Consider the following 15,580-nt stretch of genomic DNA (forward strand, 5'->3'; position numbering starts at 1 on the left):
TGTATAAATAGTGTAGCCCTGGTACCAGGGGCAGTAACAGTGAAGGCACAGCTGAGCTCTGCCAAGTACAACCCCACCTGTAAACAGTGGGGATGTATTCTGCATTGCTGAGCTACCGCTGCCCATGCTACTGTGGCTACACTGCTATTTATATACATATTAGCTCCCATCAAGCTACCTCCAGTATGTGTACATATGGAGGAGCCACAGTCCTAGCATGTAGTGTAGACCACATCCAGAGACATTGCAACTCCTGGCTTCATAAAAGCAATGTTATAACAGTATATTGATGACTAAAATGTAATACATTTGATATTAAAAAACATACATTCTCCTTTGAAAACCATAGCCTAAGAATTAGGAACTCAACCCCCATTGATTTTTCAATGAGTTTGGCACCTAATTCCAATAGCTCCTCAAGACAGGAGCTGTCTTTAAATAGATATATTATAGCTCAAACCGAAGTTATAGGCTTGATGAAGAAATTATTGGGTGACGTTTGTTGGCCTGTGATATGCAGGAGTTAGATTAGATCAGTACTTGATCTTAGTGAAGGCAGAGGGCTGGACTCAATGACCTTTCAAGGTCCCTTCCAGCTCTATGAGATAGGTATAGCTCCATATATTACTGAAATACTGATCAAAGGGGACAGCCTGGCTGAAGTGCAATCAGCCAGCCTGTGGTGAAAAGCATCTAAGTGTGTAAGAGCAGCAAAGAGTCCTGTGGTCTCTTATAGACTAACAGACATATTGGAGCATGAGCTTTTATGGGTGAATACCCACTTCATCTGATACTAAGTGTGTAAGGACATTGAAAGTGTTAAAATCAGTTTAGAATACATTTTGCTTTTATTTCATCTGACCAAACCTAACTTCTTATGTTTTGACTTATAATCACTTAAAATCTATCTTTATAGCTAATAAATCTGTTTGTTTATTCTATCTGAAGCAGTGTGTTTGGTTTGAAGTGTGGGATAACAGGCTTGGCACATATTAATTTCTTCATTAAATTGATGACACTGCAAGCTTATATAAGTTCAAGCAAGCATAACTGGACACTGCAAGATGGAGGTTCATAGGGCTGTGTCTGGGACCAGAGGTATTGGCTAGTGTCATCTGCATGCAAGCAGCTGGGAGCAGCTTACATGCCAGAGGCTGTGTGTGAACAGCCCAGGAGTGGGGGTTCTCACAGCAGAGCAGGGTAAGGCTGGCTCCCATAGTCAAGGACTGGAGTAACCTAGCAGATCACCTAGATAACACCAGAGGGGAATATCACACAGACATTGTAACATTCTGTCATGATAGCTTGTAGTGTATCAGCTAGTTTTGATTGTGCTGCCCTGTGAGAAACAGGATGGGAGGCATACCCTTTATTTACCACACCAGGTAATGGGATAATAGCACCACATGTTATTGTTTCCACTGGATTATAATGCATGATATTTTTCTACAAAACTCTAAATTCTAAACCTACCATTGAAAAAGCAGTAGCATAACCCCACCTGTTAATGGCAAAGCCATACTTAAATGATATTCATAGTCATTTCATTTAGGAATGTTGGAACAGCAAAATATTTTGCGAAGTACTAAGACTGTGTCTGCTGTTACCAATGGCAAGCTATGTTCAGTGAAGAACAGCAAATAACATCTCTACTGCAATTGCTTTCTGGTTCAGTTCTTCTTTGAAAGCAGGAAACATCTTTTGTTTTTTCTTCTCTTTTATGTTTATATCCCATACATTCACTGGATGCCTTATGGTCTCCTGCACCTTTATGCCTGATAGAAATATCTGTATAACAAGCTGAACAAAACACATTCACTTCCCTTGCAATTCCTTGAGTAATTGTGTATTATCTATTTTTTTTGGGTGGAATTTTGTTATTTAGATCAAGATACGTGCCACCATGGCTAAACAACAAAGTAAAAAAAGCCATGAGAGACAAAAAAGGCATCCTTTAAAAAGTGGAAGTTAAATCCGAATGAGGAAAATAGAAAGGAGCATAAACTATGGCAAATGAAGTGTAAAAATATAATTAGGAAGACCAAAGAATAATTTGAAGAATAGTTAGCCAAAAACTCAAAGTAATAGCAAAAATGTTTTAAAGTACATCAGAAACAGGAAGCCTTCTAAACAACCAGTGGGGCCACTGGATGATCGATATGCTAAAGGAGCACCCAAGGACAATAAGGCCATTGCAGAGAAACTAATTGAATTCTTTGCATTGGTCTTCACAGTTGAGGATATGAGGGAATTTCCCAAACCTGAGCCATTCTTCTTAGGTGGACCTGAGGAACTGTTGCAGATTGAAACATCATTAGAGGCAGTTTGAGAACAAATTGATAAATGAAACAGTAATAAAGGGTACATCTACACTACCCGCCTGATCAGTGGGTAGCGATCGATCTATTGGGGATTGATTTATCGTGTGTAGTGTAGATGCGATAAATTGATCCCCATCACTCTTCTATCGACTGCTGAACTCCTGCAGTGCGAGAGGCAGAAGCAAAGTCGAAGGGAGAGCCGCGGCCATCGATCTAGCACCGCGAGGACGCAAAGTAAGTAATTTTAATTCGATCTAAGATACGTCGACTTCAGCTACACTATTCTCATAGCTGAAGTTGTGTATCTTAGATTGACAACCTCTCATCCCAGTGTAGACCAGGCCCAGGACCAGGTAGTATTCACCCAAGAGTTCTGCAGGAACTCAAATGTGAAATTGCAGAACTACTAACTGTGGTTTGTAACCTATCATTTAAATCAGCTTCTATACTAAATAACTGGAGGATAGCTAATGTTATGACAATTTTTAAAAAGGGCTCCAAAGGTGATCCCAACAATTATAGGCCGATAAGGCTGACTTCAGTATCGAGCAAACTGGTTGAAACTATAGCAAAGAACAACATTGTCAGACATATAGATAAACATAATTTGTTGGAAAAGAGTCCACATGTTTTTTGTAAAGGGAAATCATGCCTCACCAAACTACCAGAATCCTTTGAGGAGTCAACAAGCATTTGGACAAAGGGAATCAAGTGGATATAGTGTACTGAGATTTTCAGAAAGCCTTTGACAAGGTCCCTCACCAAAGTCTCTAAAGCAAAGTAAACTGCCATGGGATAAGAGGGAAGGTCCTCTCATGGACTGGTAACCAGTTAAAAGATAAGAAACAAAGGGTAGGAATAAATGGTCAGTTTTCAGACAGGAGAGAGGTAAATAGTGTTGGGGTCTTTTGGTATTTTTAGAGCTGGAAGGGACCTCAAAAAGTCATTGTGTCCAGCCCCCTGCCTTTACTAGCAGGACTAAGTACTGATTTTGCCCCAGATTCCTCAGTGGCCCCCTCAAGGATTGAGCTCATAACCCTGGGTTTAGCAGGCTAATGGTCAAGCCACTGAGCTATCCCTCCCTCCTTTCATAGGTGTCTGTACTGGGACCAGTCCTAATCAACATATTCATAAATGATCTGGAAAAAGGGGTAAAGAGTGAGGTGGCAAAATGTGCAGATGATGCAAAACAGTTCATGATAGTTAAGTCCCAAGCAGACTGTGAAGAGTTACAGAAGGATGTCACAAAACTTGATGCTTGGGCAACAAAATGGCAGATGAAATTCAATGTTGATAAATGCAAAGTAATGCACATTGGAAAACATAATTCCAACTATACATATAAAATAATGGGGGTTTAAATTAGCTGTTGCTACACAGGAAAAGATCTTGGAGTCATTGTGGATGGTTCTCTGAAAAAGTCCACTCAGTGTGCAGCAGCAATCAAAAAAGCAAACAGAAGGTTGGGAATAATTAAGAAAGGGATAGATAATAAGACAGAAAATATCATATTGCCTCATATAAATCCTGTGGTACGAACACATCTTGAATACTATGTGCAGATGTGGTTGCCCCATCTCAAAAATGATATACTGGAATTGAAAAAGGTTCAGAAAAGGGCTAAAAAATGATTAGGGGTATGGAACAGCTGCCATATGAGGAGAGATTAATAAGAATGGGACTTTTATCTTGGAAAAGAGACAACTAAGGGGGATATGATAGAGGTCTATAAAATCATGACTGGTGTGGAGAAAGTAAACAAGGAAGTGATGTTACTCCTTCTAATAACACAAAAACTAGGAGTCACCAAATGAAATTAATAGGCAACAGGTTTAAAACAAACAAAAGGAAGTATTTAATGCAGTCAACCTGTGGAACTTGTTGCCAGAGGATGTTGTGAAGGCCAAGACTACAACAGAGTTCAAAAAAGAACTAGATACGTTCATGGAGGATTGGTCCATCAATGGCTATAAGCCAGGATGGGCAAGGATGGTGTTTCTAACCTCTGTTTGCTAGAAGCTGGGAATGGGTGACAAAGGATGGATCACTTAATGGTTACCTTTGTTCATTCCCTTTGGGGCACCTGGTATTGGCTACTGTTGGATACTGGATACAGGATACTGGGCTACATGGAACTTTGGTCTGACCCAGTATTGCAGTTCTTGTGTTATGTTCTTATAAAGTTACTGGACGGACTTTCCATTTTTTTAATTTACTTTTTGCTAATTTCAGCTCAAAACAAACCAATTAAAAAAAAGCCCTGTTCTAACTATTACATCTTTTGCTAAAGATTTCCTACATTCACATGAGAACCCCCTGCCCTGCTTCACATTCCCGTAGTAGGATTCATACTTAAGTCATGGCACTCAGCAGCATCAGTCTCTGACATAGCAAGTTGTAATGATTAAATGGAGCATAGCAACATTACACAACAGGACAGGGGAGGAAAAGAAGAATTCCATGTCCAGTACAAATGTAGAGAAATCTGAGATATGCAGAAGGAAATTGCACAACATGCCTCTGACTAATTCAGTTTAAATTTGGTTGCTGGGTTTAGCATGTTGGTGCTGGGTGGTGTACGCAGCCTTTGAAATACAGGAAATCAGGCTAGATCTGCTGGTCTCTTCTGAGCTTGGATTCTATGACTAAGATTGATTTAGGACTAATGGCCCATGGCTAGCAAGAATTATTAAACTGGTCTACAATTTTTGTGAAGTTGTCTGCTTCAGAGATAAAATGTGATATTTATTATGTATTTTGATGTGCTGAATTCAAATATGACAATTAAAACAACTGATTGGCTACTGTTTCTAAAATAATTAAGTTTTTACATTTTATGTCTATGTATATTGTGTAGATAGTAGAGTTTTAATCATAAATAGTAAACCTAAGTCTTTTCATGTGTTTATGGTTGCTTTACATGATAATATTTCACCTGTCCTGTTTAAGTAACACTTTAAAAATCAGCAAAAAGGTTATATAAATAAAATGTATTATGAAACAAAAGGCAAAAAACTATTATGTACATAGTTTAGTCCTATTCAGTGTCTACTCGGCGCTTCTTGGCTTGTCTCTTGTATTCATTAAATGGAGCATCTCTTGTCACAGTCCAGCAATAGTCTGCAAGCATTGATGGGCTCCATTTGCCCTGATAGCCTGCCAGGAGATTCCACTGCTGTAGTCTGGAGCCCAACAGCTCTGCCTTACACTTGGGTAGTTCCAAATCCCTGACAAGGTCATTCAGTTCACCTTGTGTTATGAGGTGCGATTCAGAGGAGGAGGATGGGAGAAAATGTGGGTCCTGTGACATTGATGGTGCAGGACCAGAAGTTTCATCCTCTTCCTCTTCCTCTTCTGACTCAAGTGCGAATGATTCTGGTGCATCAAAAACCGGCAGTCCTTCTCCGTGGGATACTGGGCATATAGCTGATGGAATGTTTGGATAATGCACAGTCCACTTTTTCTTCTTTGACACATCTTTCCCAACTGGAGGCACCATGCGGAAGTAACAACTGCTGGTATGATCTGTTGGCTCTCTCCAAATCATTGGCACTGCAAAAGGCATAGATTTCCTTTTCCTGTTCAACCATTGGCCAAGATTTGTTGCACAAGTGTTGCAGCATAGGTGTGGGGCCCACCTCTTGTCCTGATCTCCAATTTTGCAGCCAAAATAAAGGTGATAGGCTTTCTTAACCATAACTGCACTTTTGTGATGCAAAAGTCACTTCACCACAAACATAGCAGAAGTTATCTGCACTGTTCACACAAGTACGAGGCATCTCTGCTCACTTTGGCTAAACAGAAATGTGTCCCTTGGAAAATCAAACACTGACAAATAAGAGAGCATGATACTATATGATTTCTAGAGCTGATATAGGGCAATTTGTTCAGCAGAGTGATGTAAGCTTCTTTATGATTGCATCATCCATGACTTCTAGGAATAACATGATGCAATTCATATCATGTATGACGCAATACCAGCTTCAGATTGCATCATTCATTGTTTTGCCTAAAAAGCAAGTACTGTCCAATCCCAGTCATAGATTTATTCATAGATCCAGTCAAAGATGTATTTTAGTCATTTCTGGTTTAAACTGAGATCCCTTCCCTTTATAGCTCACTTATCCTCCGCCATTCCCAAGTCAAGGGTCATATATACTGACCCAATAGCATATGTTGAAAACTAGAGCCAATCAACAATTTTAAGCATCATTTTTGTTCTCAATGCCCCAGAATTAGTAAAGTTGGACTACATTTATTTCAGAAGCATTTTGGCTGTAGAGCAGCGTTATTAATGATTGACGTTACAGTAATGTCTGAAGTGTGTTAGGGACAATGCACAGATGACAACACAAGGCCTCCCCTGAAGCGTTCACAACCTAAGAATATATCATATTTTACAACCATCCCAAACTGTCCCTCTGCCATTACTATGCCTTAGACTTAACGGACTTTAAGACCAGAAGGGACTATCATGATCACCTCCTGCACATCCCAGGCCACAGAACGTCACCCACCCTCTCTTGTAATAGACCAAAAATGGCTAGCAGAATTACTGAAGTCCTCAAATCATGAATTAAAAACCTCAAGTGACAGAGAATCCACCATTTACTCTAGTTGTTAGTAGAACCCTGCAAATCCACAGGTATCCGTTTTATATCCATGGACCATTTTTGCGAATAGCAGCTCGGATCCAGATACACATTTTGTATCCATTCAGGGCTCTGACCACAACAGACTCACCAGAACAGAGTGGCTGCAGCTGTCACCCAGCCCCCAGGCTACAGCTCAGCTCTCTGAACTGCGCAGCAGCGGGAGCAGCCCATTGGGTATTCTAGGAGTTGTAGTCCCCAGCTTGCTTGGACAGAGGAAGTAAAGTGCAACTCCCAGAAGGGAGTGAACCAAGCTCTATTTAAAAGAGGTGTGGTGTGTAATTTAAACTAGAAGGCGGCAAGGGCCCATGCTATGAGGGAGAGCAGTTATTGCCGCTCTCTTCCTGGGCCGGGTCTGCATGCATTACAGCCCCCGCAGCTGCCTACGGGTGTCTGAGCCCCCCCACCCAGGGCGGTGTAGCCCTGCACACAAAGGCCCAGGAGTGTAGCCTTCCTGCCCAAAGTGGAAAATGAGGTACAGTATGGGGCAGAGCAGGTGGTGGGGCAGGAAGTCTCTGGGAAGAGATGGGGGGGCAGTTAGGGGCTTGGCATAGCCCTGCATCACTGCCAAGGGCGCCACAGCCCTCCTGAAAGTGGGGGGTCTGTGAGGCGCACCCCCCCACATGGGGTGGGACCAAAGAGGCCCTTACCTGCCCCTCAGGCCCCCACCCAGGGCAGGTGGAGGGACCCAGGCTCCCTACAACTGCCCAAGTTGCTCTTCACAACCTGGCTCTGGCTAGGGTCGGGGGGCTTGCGGCCATGATAAGAGCCCAGTGGGCAACTGTGGAGAGCCATGGTGGACCCTCCACCCACCCTGGGTGGGGGGGCCCGAGCAAACCCTGGCCCATGTCCCCGCTCCCTGGGCCTTCCACCTAAGGCAGGTAGAGGGTCCATGACTCCATGCTGGCTCCTCCCAGCTGCCCTCCCAGCTCTTACCATGGCTGGGTTGCGGCACAGAGGCACCCTACCCCACCAGCTGGAGCCAGGTCAGGGAGAGCTGTGCAGGCAGCTGTGGGGAGCTGGTGTGCAGTCATGACCTTTGCTGGGTGGGGAGCCTGGGGGGTGAGAACACTACTGGGGACTGCTCTCAGCCCCCTCACATGGCAGATAGGTGAAAGGTCCACCGCGGCTCCACAGCAGGGCTCCACGCTGGCCTGGCCAGGGGGGGAGGGTCTTGGGGGTAAGAAGAAGGGAAGGAGGCAGGGTCCAGTCCAATAAAAAGTGGGAGAACCCTGGCCCACCAGTTCCAGCACCACTGGTCACTGCTGCATGGTGACCTGTGGAGCTGTAAGTTAGAGCCCTGTAAATCTGCAGACAATTTTTGTGGATCACAGATCAGATGCAGATACATATTTTTGTAGCCAAGCAGGCCTCTAGTTATTAGTCCCTAAGTGCATAACCTTTAATTTTGCACTATTACATCTCATCCTTTTTCTATTACTCCAGTTTTCAAGGTTCTCCAGATCTTCTTGTATGATATTCTGGTCCTCCTCTGTATTGGCAATACCTCCCAACTTTGTATCATCTGCAAATTTTATTAGCTTCAGGCAATGTTCCTGTTCCTCTATACAAGCTCTTCTCCCCTCTAGGGTGCCTGCTCCACATGTTAGTGGGTGACCACTGATGCTCTGAGGGTCTCTCTGTTCTTTCTGATGCTGTTGAAAAAGCAGAAAGAGATCACTGCAGGTGCTGAGTGCAAGATGGGAGAATGTACGTTGTTCAATAGTGCAGCATACCTAAAACTTGGTCTGTAATGATGCCATGTGGCAGTTTATGGATTCTTCAGTGGCCCTCTAGAAGTACTGTTAATCTACCCAAGCCTGTGTGGTGAGAGAAGGTGAGGTCTGCTTTAGGCATAGCATCCTGTTAAGCATATAGATCTATCCCCTTCCACTCCAGTACAGTAGAGGAGATAGGACTTCCTGAATTAATTAAATTGAGCCTACAGCCTGCGTTATACAGAAGGTCAGACTAGATGATCACAGTGGTCCCTTCTAACTCTTATCTATGAATTCGGAATTCCTCATCACCCCTGTTATGCAAGTGTTTATGTCACTGGGCAGTATGTGCAGACTTCTGGGGATTAGCTGCTGATCTTTCCCCCGACCAAGAGATCTGCAGTGACTTTAGTAGTTAGCAATAGAGCTGCGTGATACTCAGCAAATGGCTTGCTGAATCTCCTGTGAACAGTTTTTCTTGTTCCTTTTCACATTCATAGACTCACACTTTGAGTCCATAAAAATCCATACATTCAAAGCAAAATTCAGGCAAACATGATGTGTTTCCATGCAAAAGAGTTGTATTGGTTACAAAGGAAATCACAAACACCTCCCTAGCACACCCACCCCTGGCATCAGCAAGTGTAATGTTTTGTACATTATTTAAATCAGACTAGAAGGATACAGTTAGGAGTCAGCATGAGCATGGTGGGATGGGGTGGAGGAATGCACTAGAAGAGTTCCAACAACAAAGAAAGCCGGTATTCACACCATCACACACAGAAAAACAAGTCTTTTTATAGCAGGAAGTGGTTCAAAAGGCATAATGCAAGCAAATCAAGGAGTTTAGTACAGATCTCTGAAGCCTATTCTGTTACATTTCTTCACAATATCAGAGAATCCTTCCTATGCAAAATGCAGCGATAGTAATAATTAGCATGAATTCATCTTATTTACTGTAGCGGGCGACATAGACAGACACGGATATCTTTACAGTGAAATGATGGCTGGGGAATGTGATTGGTTTATATCCCACTGTCATCCAGAATATTTTAGATTTCTAACCCCTTTCTAGGTGTTAATGTTTGATCAGAAGTTGCAGTGCATGACTTCACTGGTATAACAGCTCTGATGTTGGAGGGGTCATCAGTCTATGTGGATGGAAGCATCTAGTGCAGGTCAGAGCACTCAAGGAGAGGAAGAATATTCAATAGGGGATATGTTAGTGACTCCAGCACACATTCCAGTGTCTCTTCCCTTCACCCTTCGTAGCATATTATTGTGATATTAAAAAAATCACTGATTATCAGTATGCTAATGTGGTCTGCATATTGCACTAATCACATGGAAAAGGATACTTTCAGAGAAAAGTTGATTACGTCAAAGTGTGTAAACACATCAGCATGGTTGATACATCATGTTTAGGAGATGCTGGATAGGACCCTGAGCATGAGGATAAGCCTGGACATAGCAAGACATAGGCTTGGCAGGGGACCTGAGAACTCCAGAATGGGATAAAAGAAGAAGGGCAACCTCACTGTCTGTGACATTGATGTAGTCATAATGAATATTGGGCCAGTTAAGGAAGCACTGTTTGAGAAGGGTTCTTCATGTTCACATACAAATACTGTGGTCTAGCATCCCAACCAAGGCCAATACAGAAGAGGAATTTGTCACATGTCTGGAGGACATGACCCTCAAGGGATATCCTCTGAAAAGAAGCTCTTAGGACAGCTTGGAGGAGACTTGCTCCACTGCTACCATCTGACTGACATTTTATTTCTGTCTGCAGTTTGAGCTACCCAGAGTGCACAGTGACATGGAATATAGAAAAGTTACACAACAAAACAGGCACATTCAAAAAAAAAGGAGGGGGAGAGATATGTTTTAGCTTTGAGTTTTTTTATTTGAAGAGAAAGGAGGATGAAACTCTCCACCATCATTCTTACCATCATCTTCTGCTATCTGCTTGGCAAGCAGCTTCATAGTAATGACTGCCCTTGCCACGTTCTCTATTATTCTTCAGAGGAGCCTGAGAAGCTTTCCTGAGTCCTGCTGTTTCTAACTGAGCACCACTTAGCCTGAGTGAGCCATTTATAAAAGAAACCAGGTGGCAGGCTACTGGCCTTTGTCCTCAGAAGTTGACAAAAGGTTAGGAGGAGTGTGAGGTCTTTTGGGGAAGGGATTCCACGTGGGAAGGGTGTCTTAGCTGAAATAGAGCCCCAAGCATGGTGAACCTTAGTTTTCCTTTTCATCAGTAACAGAGCAGCTTCAGCAGCCTAGTGTTTAATGAGATCATACCTTGTGTTACCTCAGAGTTGATTCAGAGTGCAGGGTGCCCCACACTAAAAACCAATCCCACCACTTCTTGCATCACCTATTCTTGGAGCCTGCCCATTCCAAATGCAGACCAGGCCCAACAATGCTTCATTGATAAGCTCTGACATGATAACAGCCCAAGTTGTAAGGCTGCAACATACCATGTTTAAAGTGGCCCACTGACTGAATTTAGATAGTTTGTTTAGTGACTGTCACAGTTCAGGGCAACTACACTTTTATTTCCCCTAAATGGCTTCCTAGTCATTGCCTTTCTTGGGTGGAGATCTGCATTTCTCCTGTTCTTGGCCAGGTAATTCCAGGCTGAACAGTTCCCTGCCTGCACTGTATTATTCCCAGCAAAAGACAGTCTGCCTAAGCAAGCCTATTTGTGTTCTTTTCAGAGACTAGCAGTAATTACTGACAGTTTTTAGTTAACACACAATTCTTTCTAAACCAAGCATATTTTATTCTTAAAGTTAACACGCTACAGAAAAAAAAACACAAGAACAATAAAAGAACCTAATAAAGAAGATAATCAGTTTGACAGAGATCACCTCCTCCAACATGGGTTGTTCTGTCAGGAGCAGTGATTCAAAACCCCACCAAGGGGTTTCCCTGTGATTTCAAGTTCATCACACTTTTTGCTCAGAATGAGAAAAGATGACAGTCATTCATTTATCCAGTTTGGTTCTTTGAAGAGACCAAGAATAGGTTATCAGCCAGGCAATGGGTCTCTGCTCAAAGTTCAACTTCAAAAGGATGGATTCAAGGTGGTTCATTTTCATTTCCCTCACCATTTCTCCTTCTCCTCCCTCCTTATATCCTAGGAAATCCACTTCGCACACATGATCCTACAAAATTCTTCAAAATTCTATACATTTTTCAGAGATTGTATTAAACATGTCCTTCCTCCTAAAGAAGTTCCATACAATCCCACAATAGTATGTAAATGTTTGCATTGTCTATATTGTGAACTTCCAAAACACTTAAACTTAATTCCATAAGATTTATCCAGGATATTTTCATATCTATCACAGTGACATATTTGGACATAAACAGGCCAGAAAAGCATTGCCTGTTACACTGAATTCTGAACTGAGTCAAGAGCAATTGGATGGTGAAGTACTGCTTTTATGGCGATCCACTCTCCATAAATATCCTTATTCATGAATTTAGACAGACAATTTATGCAATCTGAAAACAAAGCTCTTAAATATATTACTGAAATAAGTTGTGTCATAAACTACCGGGTATACACTTTAATAATTGTATGTTTTTACATGAAAGAAGCACAAAATGAAATAGATTTACCACATTATTTCTCCTGCTGTTCAGATTTCCCAAGTTTTGTGTCATCTTGTATTGACATCTGGTGGATGGGACTCAGACCTGGTCTACATTAAAAAGTTATGTTGATCCAGCTATGTAGCTCAGGGGTGTGAAAAATCCACACCCCTCAGCAACGGAGTTGAACCAACCTAACCTGCACTATAGAACATACAAGGTAGATGGAAAAATTCTCCCCATCAGCAAAGGTATTGTTTACAATGAAGTACAACAGTTCTGCCACTGCAGTGCTTCAAGTGCAGGCAAGCCTTCAGTGGAATATTGTAACCAAGAGGGTAGCAGGTTTCAGGAACCTTGGAAGGATCTTGTCATGTAATCAGTAATGGCATGTTAAATTACAGCCACTTTCATCTGCCAATTTTCATATTGTTAGAGCTATTCAGTAGTTTGCTGACTAGTAATTTGCAGTACCGAATGGATCAGATCCACTGAAGGCCCATTGTTTCCTACCATTTATTATTCTATAAATACATTGACACTGAATGATACAATATATCACTGGCAGAATCAATCATTTTTGGTATGGTGCATGATAAGAATGGCTGGCAAGGATGTTCCAGATGAAATCATGCAGTATTTGAAAGTAGCATGGCTCAGTGTCTTTTGCTACATTAGCATTATTTCAGTCTACATTTTAATGTGTATGGGGGATACCAGGCACTGTACAGCAGCCTGACTTCCTAAATCCAGAGTCAGTCAGTTCCAGTGTGGTTTGTCTAGCTGGATACTCCAGATGCTCTTTATCATTTTTATCAGTCACCCAGAAGAAAACAAAAATAATTACTGACAAATTTGCATCTGACACAAAAGTTGGGGTAGTGATTAAAAAAATGAAGTTTTATATCCTAGTCAGACTATGTGACCACAGTAGTCCCTTCTTGCCTTAAAGTTACAGATTCCACATAGAGAAAAAGAGGTTTTTAAATGAATAGGCCTCATAAAGATTTCGAAGGGCTTTTGAAAACATATGTTTAAATCGAACTATCACCCTATATGCCTGCTCTCTCATATCTATAAACTCTTTACAAAGGTGATAAAAAACCGACTCTCGCAGAGTCTGGATGAACAACAGCTGAGAGAACAGGAAGGGTTTCGAAGAAATTTCAGCATGATTGACCATATATTTACCCTTAGTCAACACCTAGAAAAAGCCAGGAAATACAAACTCCTTCTGTGTATTACTTTTGTCTACTATGAAAAGGCCTTCGATAGTGTCGAGTTCAATGCAATATTAGAGGTGGTTGCAGAGTAGGGCATTAATATGCAATACATCAGTTTGTTGAAGGAAGCGAATACTGGATGTACAACAGACATTACTCTCCTTGAAACTCCTTTCTGCATCCCAATCAAGAAAGGCGTAAAGCAAGGAGATACGATTTCACCGAAACTATTTACCGCCTATCTTGAAATGGTTCTGAACAAGATCAGTTGGAGGAGTGATGTTAATATAAATGAAGAATATTTCTCTCATCTCAGATTCGTGGATGACATCATGCTAATTGCCAAAAGCACCAACCAACTCCAGAGCATGCAAAGAAGACTCGACAAGAAAAGCAGTCAGGTCAGTCTGAAAATGAACTGTTGCAAAATGAAATACCTGAGATCAGACGTCTTATGAAAATCCCGAATAATGGTAACAGGCGAAGAAATTGAAGAAGTGGAACAGTACATATATTTGGGACAAGAAGTTAATATGTGCCAAGACATGAATGGAAAACTCTCACAAAGGATTCGGGCAGGATGGTGTGTATTTAATTCCATCAAGGACATCCTCAAAGAAAAAATCAACAAAACCACACATACAAATATCTTCAATTCAACAGTGCTGCCAGCCATGCTGTATAGAAGTGAAATGTGGGCACTGATGAAGAGAGAAGAACAGCAGCTGTCTGTAGCTGAAAGGGCAATGGAATGAGCTATGTTGGGAATTTCCCTTCTGGATTGTATCCCAAATGAAATTATTAGAGAACATAGCTGTGTGAAAGATATCATCATGTAAAGTAGATATAATAAGATATGATGGATGAGCCACATAGCATGGTTCACGGACAATAGGTGGACTGCAATCATTACTGAGTGGTACCCGTGAGAACAGAAAATACCACCTGGTTGTCCTCCAAGAAGATGTAAAGATGACATTGTTAAACATTTTGGACAAAAGTAGAGAAGAAAGGCAAGAATGTGAGAAGAATGGCGGCCGTTTTGTGATCAGCGCAGTCTTAACGACAGCTGAAGACTGATCCATCCAGGTGGGGAAATATTTGGTAGGGCTGCCAGTAATGTTTGCTGAAACAAAATATAGGTTTTAAGGCATATTTTAAAAAAATTGACTATCTGTTTCTAAAAAAGAAAATAAACATTTTAAGTATATTTTAGAGATGCAGACTTTGAGAAACCACTCCCCAGTCAGGAAATGAAGTGAATGAAATATTTACAAAGGTTTGATGGTAGGAATATTATTATAATAACTTTACAGTAGGAAAACTCAGCCTGCAGGAATCCAACACACCATATATATATTATATCTAGGGCCATGTTTTAAGGATAGGGCTGATTGAGAAAAAATAATGGAAAGTTAGGATTTTGATTGGGATTTTTTTTGCAAAATGCATCTGCATGGAAAATTTCAATTTTTTTTCAAAACCTCTCGACACCCGAAACATTTTGGCTGAAAATCAAAAAACATTTCAATTCGGAAATGCTGCCACGGTGGCTCAGAGAGTTGTTGTTTGGTTGTCTCATGATTTCATTTTCTTTTTTGGGCTGGGATCCCCAGATGGACTACATTTTCCATGATGCCTCACTGTCAAAGAGTTCTATGAAGTATCACAAAAAGTGCATCATGAGAGATGTATTTCAATCAGGAAGCCCAGCCTGTAATGGAGAATTGAAGTATGTGGGACCTGAACTACATGAGGCACTACCCATGAGGCACTCTGGCAAAATTTCCATATCAGCTGAAATATTTTGGTATTTGAAATCAGTTTTCCACAGGGAGGAGAAAAAAAAACAAAACATTTTTGACCAGCTCTACTTAAAGGTATAATCTATATAGGGATCTTTGACCTCTACTAAAATGGAGCCAAGGCCAGATATTTGGACATGTGGTAGCCATTTTATACTAACAACATTACAGAATATTTTTTAGAAACTACAGTGGGGAAGTTATATAGAAGGAATATTATTATCCAAGTTGGAATCTGTCCATTACAGGAAGGTTAGT

The sequence above is a fragment of the Gopherus evgoodei genome, chromosome 1 (genome assembly GCF_007399415.2).
Source record: "Gopherus evgoodei ecotype Sinaloan lineage chromosome 1, rGopEvg1_v1.p, whole genome shotgun sequence".
Classification (NCBI taxonomy): domain Eukaryota; kingdom Metazoa; phylum Chordata; order Testudines; family Testudinidae; genus Gopherus; species Gopherus evgoodei.